Here is an 8,747-nt window from a genome sequence, read left to right on the forward strand (position 1 = left end):
ATAGCCCCTTGCATTTGCATACTAAAAGGCTAAGGTGGGAGGGCCCATTTTTTTTGGCGGGTTACGTGAATGACATACCTGGTCAAACCAATCCCCTGGGCCCCAAATCAGACACTGCCTCCTCCAGCCTCCTAATGTAACTAGCTGTTTTCCACACTCGAAGTTCCCCCTCTCAGCTTGGAGACCCCCTCCATCTCTGTACAGGGCAGCCTCCTCCTTTCCCCCTTATTAAACTCTCTCTGCTCCTTAAAAGCACTCCACATGCGTCTGTGTCGCTTTATTTAAGCCGGTGCAAGACAAAGGACCCTGGTGTTCCTCCGGTCATCAGAGCCATACCACCTACATTCGTAATTGTGTGACAAGAGCCTTTCCAGGTCCATGGGTTCACCACACATCTCTAAAATCAATTCAGTTCAGCTCAGCTGGCTAAGGGTCCAGCAATCATACTCTCTACCAGGCTGAGAAGCAAAATGATGGCAAAAATGAATGAATGAATGATACATACTGAAGGTAAAACTGAGGTCCATAAAGATACCAAACTATGCCTCCAACAATTTTAATTTCTGCAAACTTACTAGAGCTGAGGCAGGAGAACAAGGTCTGGAGGCAGGGAACCTAAGGCCAATTCACGCTGACTTCCTAGAACTAAAAATCCCCTTTTCACACCCAAGTAACAAAAGCATCAGAGCTCCCTTTGCAAACGCCCTCCACCTGCCCTGCCCTTTCTGTGTGGCAGATGAAAAACTGAAAGTACCTCTGATTGGCCCTCTCCTGCAACCACTCAGGCTGGTCATGGGCCAAGTCTTCATTTGCATAGAAGTGTAATTTTGCAACTTCACTTCAGCCTCTGAAGGGTCACTTTCCACAACCAATCACACGTCTGCATAGGGTGTTAACATTGTAACTTCACTTCAGCCTCTGATTGGTCGCTTTCTGCAACCAATCAGACTGATCATGGGACACTACTTCATTTACATAGGGTGTACACCATGTAACAAAATGGGAAACAAGACTAGAGGATATTTAAACCCCAGAAAATTCTGTAACCAGGTCCTTGAGTTGCTTGCTTGAGCCCACTCCTGCTTTCATTTTCTGTTGTGCTTTCATTTTCAATAAATCTGTGCTTTTGTTGCTTCATTTTTTCCTTGCTTTGTGTATTTTGTCCAATTCTTTGTTCAAAGCACCAAGAACCTGGACACCCTCCACCAGTAACAGAGCTATAATGACATTATAAATCATGTTTAAGAATTTATGATTCAAATATTTAATTTTCAGCAATAACATAAATTAAGAGAATTTAGAGATAAGGAACAAAGTTGTTTGATTTACAAAAGAATATAAAACAAATTGTTTTGAATACTGTCTTGAAATTATGATTTCACAAGCAAAAAAAGTTCTCTGTATAACCTCTGACCTACTACCATCTATAAATAAAGAACTAAAGTACAAAGACGTTAAATTACTTGACCAAGAACAGAGCTCAAAATAAAATCCTGGCATCCTGTTTCTCAATCTAGTGTTACCTATATTACCCTATACTACATCTCTCAGGGCTTTTTTCCCTTTGGATTCTGCCTTCCAAGTGCAGATATCTAGCACCATGGGTTAAAGAACAGGGCTTGGGGTTAAACAAACAGACTAAGAGAATCTCGTCTCCACCACTTGAAAAGCTATATAACCTTGGATACATAACATCCTCTAAGTCTTTTTTTTTCATCAGTAAAAAGGAGATAATTGTATTTTACCTCAAAAGGATTCCACAATAAAAGAATTTTAAAATAAGTTATATATAATGTGTAACATATTGCAAAATTTTATGAGCGATATTTTTGTTAATTTTTTTTTTTGAGACGGAGTCTCGCTCTGTCGCCCAGGCTGGAGTGCAGTGGCCGGATCTCAGCTCACTGCAGGCTCCGCCTCCCGGGTTTACGCCATTCTCCTGCCTCAGCCTCCCGAGTAGCTGGGATTACAGGCGCCCGCCACCTCGCCCGGCTAGTTTTTTTTGTATTTTTTAGTAGAGACAGGGTTTCACCGTGTTAGCCAGGATGGTCTCGATCTCCTGACCTCGTGATCCGCCCGTCTCGGCCTCCCAAAGTGCTGGGAGGCTAATTGACCAAATAATCCACTGTGGTATCTGGAAGTCATGTTATTTGAATATCCATTATCAGAGTCCTGAAAGTTTCAAAGTTGCAAAAACATAGTATTATTCACCAATGAACTGACTGTTAATAAAAAGCAGAACAGGCTAGAGAATGGTTGAAATATTACCTACCTTATATATAAAATGGGTTTATAATTATACCCACATATAATTTTTTAATTAAATAAAAAATTTATGCAAACCTCTTATCATGATCATGATGCCCTGTAAATAGTAAATGCTCAATAAATGTTAGTATCATTATTACCAAAAGGTTAAAAGGGAGTTCTCTATTTGCTTAAAAATAGTACCAAGGGTATATATGGATGAGCAGAAGTAATGGCTGAAATAAGATTGTCGTGTATTATAACTATAAATTTGGTGTGTACACATATGGGTTCAACACTTTGCCTCCTTTCTACTTTGGTGTATGTTTGAAATTTTATGGAAAAAAAAAGAAAAAGATGGTGAGAACAAAAAGATATTTTACATTAAGATGAGTTGTTTTAAGGAAACCATTTAGCAAAGTAAACTAATGAACAAATGAAATCTAATCATTGTAATAAAATACATGCTCAAGGAAAAGAGAGAGACCCGCTAGGAAATTTTCATATTGTCCCTCAAAATTAGTGGTTGCCTACAGCTGGGAAAATAGAGGGTTTGAAGGATGATGGCTAAAGGGAATGTAATTTCTTTTTGGTGTGATAAAAATGTACTAAAATTGACAGTGGTGATAGATGTATGACTCTGAATATACTAAAAGTTATTGAATTGTACACTATTTTCAAATGGGTGTATGGTGTAAGTCTATTACTGCACTGCTATCAATACCTGAAAAGGAACTTAAAAAAAAGAAAAAAAGAAATACCCAAGCCTGGGTTATTTATAAAAGAAAGAGGTTTGATTGAAAGGCAAAGCAGGAGTAGGTGTCTTACATGGTAGGATGAAGAGAGAAAGGCGAGAGGCACTACACACTTTTAAAACAACCTGATCTTGTGAGAAGTCTATCACGAGAACAGCACTAGGAGGTTGATGCTAAACCATTCATGAGAAACTGCCCCCATGATGCAATCACCTCCCACCAGGCCCCACCAACACTGGGGATTACAATTTGACATGAGATTTGGCAGGGGTGGGGGGGTGGCGTGCATCTCAATAAAGTTGTTAAAATATATATATATATATATGGTCTTGATTTCCTAAACATCTCCGGAATCATCTAGCTTTCTTTTTCCCTTGTCTCTTTTTATGAACAAGTTACCACAGCAAGAGGTCTCCTAGCTTCCAGTTTTGTTTTCTGGGATGTGATCCATCCTCAACACATCATCCACAATATTCTTTTACTTCCCAGCCTTTGACCAAGCTATTCTCTCAGCCTAGACCTCTCCTCCCAAACCCCTTTTGCCTTGCTGGTTCCTACTCACCTTTTTGAGCCTCAACCTAAACAACACTTCTGCCAGGAGTCTTCTCCCTAATTCCCTGGACTTCTGTATGTCCCTCTGTTGTCTATCCCTACCACCCTGTGTACTTTGCCTATCATAATGCTCATAACTATTTACTATCTTCTCCTCTAGACTTCATATATACAATGATTAGGGGAAATATCTATTTAATTCCTACCCCCACCACAGTACTTACTGTGCAACAGACATTCAATTAATATTGGCTAAACAAATAAATAATCAAACAAGTCCTTATCTTTATATGGCCATTGTTTTTTCACAAAAAAGTGAAGACAGTGTACCAAATGATAACTTGTTTCTTCCTTTCTGATATATATCCAGAGGATGACCTCAAAATTTAAAGTATTCAAGAGCCCTACTATCTAGTAAAAACAACCAACTAATGAAGATATGATTAAATTGAAGTTCATTTTTATCAGCCCCTATTTAAAATAAAATAGGTTAATTAGGTAAGAAAATTATCTCTAATACAAATTAGCAGTTGGGAATTATCAAAAGAAAAAACTTAACACTATCTGTACCTTTTTTAAATAAAATATGTAAGTAGGCTTAAAATCAGCCCAAAACAGACATTAAAAACTGTATTTAAGAACTCAAATTTTTGAAAAAGATAAATGAATTGCCTGATAGCCTGCCTATCAGGAGCCATGTGATACGGTAGAGAAAGACTGTCCTGAGGAAGGTTACAGAGCTAAGACTAAGCAAAACGTTTCTTTTATTTGCCTCAAGGTCCTATACTCCCAGTTTCCTCTACAATCCCTCTGTCACTCAACTCTGGTGCCATAGCAAAATTATGCTATGTACAAGTGCTGCATACCTCAAAAACAACTTCCTCAAACTAGTATCTGTGGCAACAGTAGCTATTTACATGGCCTCCAGGTCTCAGCAAAGAAATCCTAGGAAAACATTGGGGATCAGCTATGTAGCTTATGTTACAATTTGGTAGCCTGGTAGACACATCTATCCTCATTGTCATAGATCTATTTCTTTTCAACCTGGAATTTGAAACTCCATGAACAAATTACAACAGCTAAAAAGTGGTGCTGCTAATGTTAGTGTCTCAACTTATTTAGCATTATTTGAAATCTCAAAATATCCTGGCTAAAAGAAAATTCCTCAATAGTAAGTCTAGAATAATTTTCTATACTGGAATCCCTTTGCTGCTGAGATTCTGATGGAATCCTCTCCTCCACCATTTTTATCTCCCTGCAATTCTACCATTCTTGGAACACAGTAAGTATTCAATAAATATATATTAAGTGAATAAATGAATAAACCTTCTAAAAGCTCCAGTTTAAAAAGGAAGAAGAGGCAACCACTACCTCAAATATCTCCTGAAAGGAACTAACAGTGTCGTACATATAATGCATGAAGTATAATAAGCGTGTAAATTATAAGGTGTATTGGTCAACTCCCAGGTAGCATGTAAATCATGTCATTATTTAATATGTACACTGAGGTTTTTACAATAATCAGTCTTTTAAAAAAGAATTTAAGTGCATTCACATATTTCACCTAAAAATTATCACAACAAACCAAATTAACGCAGCACTTCACGCCACAGTCTCATCAATCAAGACGAAATGCTTACTCCAAGCCAAATAGTAACAGTAATAAAGTTGAAGACAGCTAACTAAAATATGCTGTAGATACAATCTAAAAGTAAAATTATATTTGATAATACACAAATTTCATGTACACTATTTGGAAATTAATATAATAATGTGACATGGTAATTCTCAGCTGGGTGTTGTAATACAAAGGAGATAAACGTATTTTAGGTTATTCTAAAATGTTTGGAATTTAGCTAGCACAGATTTAATTTTATAAATGAGAAAAAAAATGAACACCTTATAGACCTGTGGTTAATGGATGACCCCCAAAAATTATATAATCAAAGACCAAAGGATAAAAAAACATATCCACTTGACACTGATATATATATAGCATGTTTTCAAGTTGCTATTATGTTATAAATACCAACCTATTCCTTATGTTCTGATGCAGGCTATTCTCAATATTCAGTAATCTTCCACAATGGTTATTTTCCTGAGTGCTTTACAATAAACAGGTAAGCTATGAGGCAAACCCAACAACGAAAAACAATGCTTATAAACTAAGAGACTAAGGACTTGGTAAGCACAATTACCAAACAACAGATAAGGTAAAGAACAAAAAGATCCCATAAAGTAAAAATCATGAAAACTTCAGAAATACATGAATTAAGGAAGGAAAGAATACACTAATTGGAACCAAGTGTTACATCAACAAACACAGCAGGCTTTCCTTCTAAATAGTCTTTATTATGCCTGCTAAAACTATTTCTTACATTCAGGTAATATCTTAATACAACTGTTTTTTTTAAAAAAACAAGAGTACCTTTCCAGACAATCAATAATAAATGCAACCGGTATCATTCATTACCAGCACCAATCACTCAAACCCCAATTCTAATTCATTTTCCACAGAAGTCTCAATTTCCTGTTATTTATTGTAAGTCTTCCAGAATCTTACTATTCCACCTTATTTTTATCCACCATTCTTTATGCTTCTTTCCTAGAAGGATTTGCCCTTTGATATGATTTGGCTGTGTCCCCACCCAAATCTCATCTTGAATTGTAGTTCCCATAATCCCCTGTCATGGGAGGGACCCGCTGGGAGGTAACGGGAGCAGCTGCTCTCATGCTGTTCTCATGACAGTGAGTGAGTTCTCATGAAATCTGACAGTTTTATAAGGGAATTTTTTCCCTCTTTGCTGAACACTTCTCTCTCCTGACACCCTGCAAAGAGTTACCTTCCCCCATGATTCTAAGTTTCCTAAGGCCTCCCCTCCCCAGCCACGTGGAACTCTGAGTCAATTTAACCTCTTTTCTTTATAAATTACCCAGTCTCAGGCATTTCTTCATAGCAGCATGAGAACAGAGTAATACACCCTTGATTTTGAAACTCTGACACTGCTTTATCTATGTAGAATAGCTTCTAAATAACAGTATCTACTAATCACGCCTTAAACTCAGGATTCTTTTCCATTAGAATATTCTGTATTCTGAACTATGTAACATACCGGTGCAATCACTCACTGTTTCATGCATTAATAAAAAATTGCTGGAGAAAAAGAGTCAAAGTTCAGCTTGGAGGTAATGGCAAGAACTAATGAAAGTAACAAAAATTTTAACATCTTCACACCAATCCAATTCAAGGAAAAAGTGAAAATCATACTCTCCCATCTCTAAAAGATATTTAACACATGATGAATTATTCAGTGAGAAAAACAGGGATATTTGCTACTGCTAACTAAATTGGTTTTAAATTAATTCAAAGAATAAAAAGAAAAGGCAGTTTTCTAAATAGCAATAGAAAAGGTGAGTAATTATAAAACAATACACAACAAGATCAAAGGGTTTCTGGAGACTTATGAAAAAGATAACGATTAGAGTCATCTTTCCAGTGAGGTGTTTTTCAGTTCTTCAGCTAGCCATTATCATGAGAAAGGCAACATCCCAGTCTGGACACCATGTGAGGCCTAGTCTGAGAATAGGGAGTTATTTTTTAAGCTCTCCTTAGCCAAACTGAGGAAGGCTAGTTCCCTACTGGACCCAGGTTAATATCATAATACTGTATCGAGGTTGAAGTAACTGACTATAAAAAGATTATTATAGAGTTTCAAAGCCAAAGTTTCAAAAAATAAAAGAGTTTGCCTCAACCGCAAGTAAATTTTTGATAAGTCGTGACACAGGAACACTGTTTTAAAAATAATATGATTTGCTTACAGCAGCTTTACAATAACACTAAAGAAAATCTCAGAGTATCTGTTCTTCAACTTCTCAATCCTCATTCCCCACATCATTCTTCTCTCAAAGTTAATTTTAATGTTTATTAATAAGACCAAACAGCTAGAACTCATTTTTTTTTTTTTTTTTTTTTTTTTTTTGAGACGGAGTCTCGCTCTGCCGCCCAGGCTGGAGTGCAGTGGCCAGATTTCAGCTCACTGCAAGCTCCGCCTCCTGGGTTTATGCCATTCTCCTGCCTCAGCCTCCCGAGTAGCCGGGACTACAGGCGCCCGCCACCTCGCCCGGCTAGTTCTTTGTATTTTTTAGTAGAGACGGGGTTTCACCGTGTTAGCCAGGATGTAGAACTCATTTTTAAAAAGACCTCCACACAGTTCTGATTTATTCTCAACTCAACTTTGTTCAATTACTCTCTAGCACTTTTTTAATGCTTTTCTATTTAACCACATAGTGTGTATAGAGTGTGTTGAATTATGTTCTCCATAAAAGTACATTAAAATTTTAACCCCTACAACCTGTGAATGTGACCTTATTTGGAAATAGGGTCTTTGCAGATGTAATCCAAGGTAAAATGAGGTCATGCTAGTACAGGGTGGGTCCTAAGTCCACTTACTGGTATCCTTACAAGGAAAGAGAAAGATACAAAGACAGAAAGCTCAGGGAAGAAGGACATGTGAAGGAGACAAAGACTGGAGTTATGGTGCCACAAGCCAATGAATAATATACCGAGGACTGCCAGTAAGCACCTGAAGCTAGAAAAGGCAACGAAGAATTCTTCTCTAGAGCCTTCAGAGGGAACATGGCCCTGCCAACACCTTCATTTTGAACCTTAGAGTCTCCAAAACTGTGAGAAAAAAAATGGTTTTGTTGTTTAAGTCCTCTAGTTTGTGGTAATTTGTTACAGTAGCCCTAGGAAACTAATACAGGGGAATAGAGGTTAACAGTTCTGAATCTGCTCTATACACATATACTGGGGACCGAGTAAACAAGTAAATGGATGGTAGATGGTGGGAGGCTTCTAACTGTTGGAGAGGGAAGTTACAGATAAGCAAGGGAGAAGGGCTAACATAAATCCTGCCGTCTGAATTAGAGTCAAAGACATTAGAAGGAACTCCTGTTTAGCTCAATACTAATATTGATGAATAAACAGAGAAACAGTTCTAGATATGTGTATTATAGGCCAGTATACATACCTGCATAACCTAGCCCTGTCCTCCGAAAGGGCCTAAAAGCAATGGTATCCCAATAATAACAAGTATGTCCGGCATCCAGATCTTGGTTTCTGAATACCTTTCTCCAATAAAAAGAACCAGAGCTCACTGATGAAATGATTGATTCAAGGGCTAAGGTAGGAAA

The 8,747-nt window shown here is 37.5% G+C and overlaps 1 protein-coding gene across 4 annotated transcripts in view; it reads right to left on the reverse strand.

Moving 5' to 3' along the window:
- The window catches only part of CEP85L (centrosomal protein 85 like), a 233,494-nt gene that overhangs the window by 118,409 nt on the left and 106,338 nt on the right, over positions 1-8,747 (reverse strand). The window lies entirely within an intron of this gene.

This window comes from Chlorocebus sabaeus, chromosome 13 (genome assembly GCF_047675955.1).
Source record: "Chlorocebus sabaeus isolate Y175 chromosome 13, mChlSab1.0.hap1, whole genome shotgun sequence".
NCBI classification, from domain to species: Eukaryota; Metazoa; Chordata; class Mammalia; order Primates; family Cercopithecidae; genus Chlorocebus; species Chlorocebus sabaeus.